Consider the following 9,146-nt stretch of genomic DNA (forward strand, 5'->3'; position numbering starts at 1 on the left):
CACACTAACTGAAATATTTCAGGACTTTTATTGTCTTAATACGGATGATTTTGGCATACAGCTCATGAAAACCCAAAATTCCTATCTCACAAAATTAGCATATTCCATCCGACCAATAAAAGAAAAGTGTTTTTAATACAAAAAACGTCAACCTTCAAATAATCATGTACAGTTATGCACTCAATACTTGGTCGGGAATCCTTTTGCAGAAATGACTGCTTCAATGAGTCGTGGCATGGAGGCAATCAGCCTGTGGCACTGCTGAGGTCCTATGGAGGCCCAGGATGCTTCAATAGTGGCCTTTAGCTCATCCAGAGTGTTGGGTCTTGAGTCTCTCAACGTTCTCTTCACAATATCCCACAGATTCTCTATGGGGTTCAGGTGAGGAGAGTTGGCAGGCCAATTGAGCACAGTGATACCATGGTCAGTAAACATTTCCCAGTGGTTTTGGCACTGTGAGCAGGTGCCAGGTCGTGCTGAAAAATGAAATCTTCATCTCCATAAAGCTTTTCAGCAGATGGAAGCATGAAGTTCTCCAAAATCTCCTGATAGCTAGCTGCATTGACCCTGCCCTTGATAAAACACAGTGGACCAACACCAGCAGCTGACACGGCACCCCAGACCATCACTGACTGTGGGTACTTGACACTGGACTTCTGGCATTTTGGCATTTCCTTCTCCCCAGTCTTCCTCCATACTCTGGCACCTTGATTTCCGAATGACATGCAGAATTTGCTTTCATCCGAAAAAAGTACTTTGGACCACTGAGCAACAGTCCAGTGCTGCTTCTCTGTAGCCCAGGTCAGGCGCTTCTGCTGCTGTTTCTGGTTCAAAAGTGGCTTGACTTGGGGAATGCGGCACCTGTAGCCCATTTCCTGCACACGCCTGTGCACGGTGGCTCTGGATGTTTCTACTCCAGACTCAGTCCACTGCTTCCGCAGGTCCCCCAAGGTCTGGAATCGGCCCTTCTCCACAATCTTCCTCAGGGTCCGGTCACCTCTTCTCGTTGTGCAGCGTTTTCTGCCACACTTTTTCCTTCCCACAGACTTCCCACTGAGGTGCCTTGATACAGCACTCTGGGAACAGCCTATTCGTTCAGAAATTTATTTCTGTGTCTTACCCTCTTGCTTGAGGGTGTCAATAGTGGCCTTCTGGACAGCAGTCAGGTTGGCAGTCTTACCCATGATTGGGGTTTTGAGTGATGAACCAGGCTGGGAGTTTTGAAGGCCACAGGAATCTTTTGCAGGTGTTTAGAGTTAACTCGTTGATTCAGATGATTAGGTTCATAGCTCGTTTAGAGACCCTTTTAATGATATGCTAATTTTGTGAGATAGGAATTTTGGGTTTTCATGAGCTGTATGCCAAAATCATCCGTATTAACACAATAAAAGACCTGAAATATTTCAGTTAGTGTGCCATGAATCTAAAATATATGAATGTTAAATTTTCATCATGACATTATGGAAAATAATGAACTTTATCACAATATGCTAATATTTTGAGAAGGACCTGTAGTTCCTCTCAAGAAGCTGCCTTCAGCCAAGGAAATGGTGGACATTCTGGCACGTGAGGTTTTTGGCCTTCATGACATACCCACAGACATTGTCTCAGACAGAGGGCCCCAGTTTGTGTCACGTTTCTGGAAAGAGTTTTGTTCCTTGCTGGGGATTACTGTTAGTTTGTCTTCAGGATTTCACCCACAGTCGGATGGACAGACTGAGAGGGCCAACTAGGAGGTGGAGACCAAACTTCGTGCACTATGTGAGTCAGAGGCAACTAAATGGTCTCAAAATTTACCCTGGGTTGAATATGCTGTCAACACCCTCCCGGCTAGTGCCACGGGGTTATCCCCTTTCCAAGTTGTGTTTGGTTTTCAGCCACCCTTGTTCACAGTCCAAGAGAAAGAAGCTGAGGTTCCTTCTGCTCAGGCCGTGGCCCTAAGATGTCAGCACACCTGGACGAAGGCAAGAAGATTTATTATCAGAATGTCGGAGGTGCAGGCACGCACAGCAAATTGTCGGAGAATCCCTGCTCCAAGCTACCAGGTGGGACAGAAGGTTTGGCTGTTCACCAAGGACCTCCCTGTTCTGGTTGACTCCCGTAAGCTGGCACCTCATTTTGTGGGACCCTTTCCCATATCCAAGATCATCAATCCTATGGCTGTTTGTTTACATCTGAATCGTGCCATGAAAGTTTACCGTACCTTCCACGTGTCCCGGATCAAGCCCTATGTATTGTCCCGTCTCGGGCCTACCTCCGGGCCCCTCCACCCGCCCGGCTTCTTGTTGATGGCCCAGTCTACACTGTCCAGCACATCATCTGGTCCAGACAGCAGGGACGTGGCAGACGTTATCTGGTGGACTTGGAAGGGCTATGGTCCTGAAGAGAGGACCTGGATTCCTGCATGATTCATCGTGGACAAAACCCTCATCCGGGATTTCCACCACCTCCATCCTGATCAGCCTCGGGGTCCTTCCGGAGCCAGACATTGAGGAGGGGGTACTGTTATGATTCTGGCCCGTCTGCCTGCTTTGCTCTCACTCATGCAATCAACTCATCTGCTTCACCTGTCTGCTGCTGCGCAATCACTGTCATGCCACACACCTGTGGAGCTGCAGTTATATACAGCCATCTGACAGGCATCTGCCAGATTTTCGAAAATGTTTGTGAGTAGTTATCCAGCGTTCCTTCCTGACTGATCTTGTTCTCTGACCTTGCCGTGCCTCATGGATTTTGCCTTCTTGCCTGCCCCTTGTCTGACGGATTGGATTTCTGGATTTCAACTCTGTTTTCTGCCTCTGGTTTTCTGCCTCTGCCTGCCCCTTGTCTGACGCATCTAGCCCTGGAATTCAACCCTGTTTCTGTCCCTGGATTTACACCTCAGCCTAACCACTGGTTTATTCAGCCTGAACCTGCCTGCCTGGCTCTCTAGTCCACCTGGAATTATTGTCAAGAGGACAATCACAGCTCTCTGTGTTCCTGTCACAACTTTAGCTGATTCCTCGGAGGATTTGGATCAGTCGGCAATCCGACTGCAGTCTGTTGGACGCTTCCTCATATACTGTCTGGATCACTTCCTCCTCTGGATTCGGTGCCTCATCCCCAGACTGAGAAGGTTAGTAGCTTTATCTAACTCTTTGCAAATCCTGAGTTTTATTCAGCCACTAACTAGTCTCTCTGTTCTCAGTGGTTCCTGGAAGCTGACTGCTGCTCTCCTGCTCTCTGATCCTGAGTTTCTGAATAAACCTTTTAACTTATCACTTTGTGTTTGGCTGAATTTGGGTTCTCTGTCTCTAGTTGTGATAACAGTGGGGTTCTGGAGACCACGGTGGAGCTCTGGAGACTTGGGACCACGCTGGGGAACTGGAAACTTGGGACCAAGGTGGGGCCATGGAGACTTGGCCAGAACACAGGTGAACCCACGATGGAGCCCTGGAGAACCGTCGTGGAACCCTCAGAGGAGCCCTGTAGAACGCCGTTGAAGCTTTATATATGTTTTGTGATTTCCTCACATTTCCTGGCTTCTGTCCTCTCACATTCTTCTCTCATAACAGTTAGTAATCACTCTGCCAGTACTTATACCTGCCAGGTTTCCCTGGACATTCTCAATGACTCCTGTTTTGTTCCTATTCCCTTGCTTGTTCATTTTTGCTGTAGTGGTTTTTTTGGGCTCCCGTTCTGCATGTCAACTTCATTAATGAAGCTTCTTAAACATGGTATTTGTGAGTCTGCCTTTGGTTCGTACTTAACCTCCTTTTTTAAAATACACACACCTCACCTTTAGCTTTGGTTAAACACCAGAATCAGAAAGTAAACAGAACCCCCCCCAGAGGACACGAGGTCTTGTTATCCTCTGGCTTCTTATTGTGGTGATAGTTGTGAATGCTTATCACTTTTTTTTACTCTTCCCTCTTCCCTTGATGGTGAATTCACAGGGGAAATATAACAGACAACTGACCATTTTGTCAGTATAAAACAAATATATAAACACCTTTTTGCTGGTACTGTAGATAGAAATCCATTCCTTTGTCTTCTCAGTCAGTACGTATTACAGCTGCTGTAAGCACATTTTAAACATCATTTTTTTTATTTGTAGCTCTTTTAAAAGAACTATCTTGTTTTTGTTGTAGATTTTTTACTTATGTACATATAACGGTGTCTTTTCATGTTGATTTTTTTCCACAATGCAATCAATTTTAAATACATCTAAAAGTCCTTCCGGAGGAGAAAACAATACACTTACAGACGAGCTGTGTGAGAGCTTGAAAATGCACTCCACTTAGTTGTGCTTCTAACTAATTTACTGTGTTTACACAGTATGGAATTGTTTGGTTTGTTCTTTGGGTTTCTTTTTATTTGCTCTGAACTGCCTTAGGGAAATTACCAGTTCAAAGAGAATTAGTTTTTTGCAGCTACTATGATTTTAGAAAACTATAAGTGAGTTATCAACTCTGAGCAACCAAAAATGTATCTGCTTTGTCAGTAGATGGTATTGGGACCCAGCCATGGGATGAAATAAGGATTGAACTGTACACAGTGTGTGAATGTATTCAATCTTGCTGGCCTATGTGAAGGCTACGTTCTTCAAAGAAACCCTGTATCCAAAAGTAATTAAGACTAGCTCTCTGAACCTGTTTGTCTGAGGTCCTGTAGAAAAGAATCTGATCCAAAGATTCCCTAAGAAGAGACACGGTCCCTGATTATGTCGACAAGGCATTTTTTCCTCACTCCCCTGAGAGAAGATGGCATAGGCACCACGACACACACCTTCCCACTGGCGCCAGTCCGAGCTCCCCCTCCCAGCCAATACTGAGAGGTGCCACCACACGGGCCCTTGAACATTTTGCCCTCCTGTTTATTAGAGTGGTTCATGACTTCGATGTCTCTGGGTTCACCAGATTCCCCAGAGATGGAACCAGTTTGGGGAGTGCCACCACCTACTCCAGGAGCTGCGTCTGGATGACGGTCGCTTTCAGCGGTACTTCCACCTATCTAGTTTGAGGACCTGCTGTCCTGTGTTGGGGGACGAATTAGCCTCTGGGACACCAACTACAGGCTGCAGAACGCCTGTCCATCTGTTTCGGTGAGTAAAAAAATCTCAACTCAAGAGAAAGCTCTGTGTGAAGGCCACATGTGTGCTTCACAACTTCATGCGTGCCTAATTGAACAGTCCTATTCAGGACTAAATTTCAAAGGGTTTTTTCAAAGCGGCCTACAAACCTCTTAAGAGCAAACCTCCATTCATCCTATGAGTACATGAATGTTTCTGTCCTTTTTATATATGTGATGTTTGCAGATTGTAGATATTGTTTTCCTTTATTTCTTTGCAGGGACTGCACTGACTGATTTGCAACGCAGATTGACAGAAAAGTAGAGATTTTTCAACTCCAGGGAAATTCACTTCAGGTTGTGGGTTTCGCTTCGGTCTCGCTTCGTGAAATTAGCCCTAATCACACTGTTCGCATCATGTCCTTCACATTACTTCGCTCCTGAACACGCCTCTACACAGGATTGACATTTAAATCAATCGCTCCTGTCTTTCCATTCGCGGTCAGTCCGAATGCACCATAAGCCTTGATGATAGTTTATTTGTTTTGGGTTGTGTATTAAAATTACAACAAACTTTATTTTATTGAGTTTATTTTATTGATTTTAATTGCTGATGGTCCATTAACCTGAGCTTGCTCTGCTTTATTTGTGTTTTACAATCACCTTCTCACTAACCTGCATAAAATATGGTTTCATAGTCCTGACAAATATGCTTAATTATGTCTCCTTTAGCTGCTAATGCTAAAGCTCTGCCTATGCTAAGATGGTAACCACTATTAGTTCTGCTGTGCTTACAACACAGCTCGTTTTGTTTGTGCTGTGATTGGCCGCAGCACGCTGCCAGCGCTCATACACACATTAATATTTGTATTAATGATAACTGAGCCTCTCACTCTGGATGTGGCATCAAATTTTGATATACACTATATTGCCAAAGGTATCACATCATATGCAAATCAGGGCTCACCTGCCTTGACTTGCATATAAACTTAAGTGACATCCCATTCTTAATGTATAAGGTTCAATATTACGTTGGTCCACCCTTTGCAGCTATAACAGCTTCAACTTTTCTGGGAAGGCTGTCCACAAGGTTTCAGGGGAATTTCTAATATTTTTTCCAGGTGCACATTTGGAAGGTTATAGACTGATATTGGAGGGCTGGCTCTCAGTCTCTTCTCTCATTCATCCCAAAGGTGTTCTATCAGGTTGAGGTCAGGACTCTGTGCAGGCCAGTCAAGCTCATCCACACCTAACTCTCTCATCCATATCTTTCTGGACCTTGCTTTGTGCTCTGGTACATGGTCATGTTGAAAGAGGAAAGGGGCTATTTCCAAACGTTGGGAGCATGGAAGTGTCCAAAATCCCTTTGTATGCTGAAACATTCAGAGTTCCTTTTACTAGAACTCAGGAGCCAAGCCCTGCTCCTGAAAAACAACCCTACAGCAAACCACTGCCTCCACAAAATTTTACACATGGCACAATATAGTCAGAGTAGTACCGCTCTCCTGGCAACCGCCAAACGCAGACTCATTCATCAGGTTGCCAGATGGAGACGCCCAAGTTGTCACTCCAGAGAACATGCATCTGCATCTGACACTTTGCATTGCACTTGGTGAGGTATGGCTTTGATGCAGCTGCTCAACTATGGGAACCTATACCATGAAACTCTCTATGAACCACATGAAGATTGGAGGTCTGTAGTGATTGACTATGCAGGAAGTCGGCGATCTCTGCACAAAATGGCTATCAAATCCGCTGCCCCTGAGCTGTCAGTTTACGTGGCTACCTCACCTCTGTGTGGTTGAGTTGCTGCCATTCCCAATTGCTTCCATTTTCTTACAATACAACTGACAGTTGATGGTGGAAAATTGAGGAAATTCCATGACTGGACTTGCTGCACATGCATCCTATTACAGTACCATGCTAGAATTCACTGAGCTCCTGAGAGTGACCCATTCTTTCAGAAATGTCTGTAGGAACAGTCTGCATGCCTAGGTGCTTAATTTTATTACAGCTGTGTAAGTGATTGGTACACATGATTTCAATTATTTGGATGGGTATGCGAATACTTATGGCAATATAATGTATCTATATCCATTCGTTTGTCAGCCACTGTGATTAAGAATCAGTTGTCCAAACGGCAATTGATCTCCCATTCAGCAAATTATTTTTGAACATCATTTTATTAAAATATTTTATTTTCCCTTCTGCCTTTAATTGTGAACTGTTTTTTTTTTTTTTTTTTTTAAACATACCAATTGTGTTTTTAATTAGTTTCAATTAGTTTCTGTTTTGAAGACAAAGGGTGGTCACACCAAATATTGATTTGATTTAGATTTCTCTTTTGTTCATTCACTGCATTTTGTTGATTGATGAAAATAAACGATTAACACTTCCATTTTTTAAAGGATTCTTGGTTTATAGCATATTTTTAACACCTGCCAAAAAACATGTGCGCAGTACTGTACATATTTTGACTTGTCGGCTGACACATACCCCCTATAAGGAGTATATTTAGAAAATGTTCAACTAATATTTTGTTTCTGTAATCTGAACATTAAATTGGCAAACATCAGGACTGACTTTTATGGTTGCACAGTCTGAAAAACGTTCTTTGCTGCTGGGAGACAAATATAATACATATGAAGGAATGAAGGAAAGAAGTAGGGAAGGAGTGAGCAGAGAGCTCACACAACCTTTTTTTCCAAAAATGGCACCAGCATGCATTGCCAGTTTGGCAGTTGTTAAAGCACAAAACAGAGTATTTCCAGTTTTCTGCAAGAATACTCCTCTCTGCACAGAAAACTGAACTGTGCCTCTTCACTCTGTGGTCCCTAAGATATGCACCAGAAATGTTATCCTGTCAGTGAAAGAGAAAAAAGAGAAGAATGCTCTTTCTTTCTCAAAGTCTAGAAAGGGTCGGGCTTTAACTCCAAGTATGTCTTTTGTCACAGAAGACATGTGATATATTACATTTGTAATGCAGAGATGCGGAGGAGCGGCAGCTCTACTCCAGGCTCCCCTCCAATGAGCTCCTCAGCTGATCTCTAGGGCTTAGCTCATCTTATGAAGGCAGCTCATTTTAACAGCTTGTATCTGATTGTTGTTCTTTCAGTCATGATCTATATTTCATGACCATAGGTAAGGGGTCACAATATAGACAGTTCACTTTTTGGCTCTGCTGTTTTTTAGGCTGTCGAAAACCAAAAGAATACCCATAATATAAGCAGAACAAGGCCTCAATCTTTCTAGCCATATTACATCCTGCGCAGAAGAGACCCTCTAGATTACCAGAAGGAACTCTTTCACTGAGGTGCTCAGTTTAGGCTGTGATAATCCTTACATCTTCCTGTGACTCCCTCACTGGACAAATTCTTTGGTAAAAGGAAAGCCTCTCTACAGGAGTTGGGTTCCTTAATCACGCCTGGAGGTAGAGGTGAGTCCAATTATATCTATTTGGCAACACTCACACAATAATTAGAGCTATCATCCTACAAGTGACAAGACATTCCACATGCAAAGAACCAGATTGTGATGCCAGTGATAAGCAAGCCCACTCCAGCCAGCTTACATGGCACACAACCCTGACTTTTCTCAATGTAGGTGGTGGGTCAATATATAATGGTGGCCTCCTGTTGCCTTTTCGGGCTGAACCTTACTAAGCCTAAGTAGACAAGGCTCACCAACAGACCGGTGAGCTCTAGCCCAGGATGGGAACAAGTTTCCCTACTCATGGTAAGGTGTGCCAAAAAATGTGATCTTCCATTTTTGCCATGCCATACCATGTCATTTACACCAAGTCTCTCTGCTCTAAAAAGCCTTATTCTTGTTTTTGAATTTTGGATTGTGGCTTTCACAGTTTTTCACAGTCTTTCACAGTTTTTCACTGTGTGTAATGTTCCTGGAGGAACCATGAATAGAGTGACAACAATCACTGAAAAAAAACACCTTCTGAACACTTTTCCTCCCCTGGATCAGGCTGGTTCCCTGGGTCCCCAGTTTTTTGACCTCTCTGACCATAGCTGTTGCTTTCCCACCTGCCTCTCAGCTCTGCAGGTTAGTGAAGCAGAGTAATTCACATTTACATTCCGTCTGGA

At 43.8% G+C, this 9,146-nt stretch overlaps 1 long non-coding RNA gene across 1 annotated transcript; it reads left to right on the forward strand.

Annotated features, from left to right (window-relative positions):
* Positions 1-1,494: 1,494 nt before the first annotated feature.
* LOC124872819 lies at positions 1,495-7,247 on the forward strand. The gene is made up of 4 exons (XR_007039364.1): positions 1,495-3,115; positions 3,298-4,816; positions 4,899-5,083; positions 5,331-7,247. It is a non-coding gene; the product is annotated as an uncharacterized LOC124872819 (long non-coding RNA).
* The last annotated feature ends 1,899 nt before the right edge of the window (positions 7,248-9,146 follow it).

Source organism: Girardinichthys multiradiatus, chromosome 8, assembly GCF_021462225.1.
Source record: "Girardinichthys multiradiatus isolate DD_20200921_A chromosome 8, DD_fGirMul_XY1, whole genome shotgun sequence".
In the NCBI taxonomy this organism is placed as follows: domain Eukaryota; kingdom Metazoa; phylum Chordata; class Actinopteri; order Cyprinodontiformes; family Goodeidae; genus Girardinichthys; species Girardinichthys multiradiatus.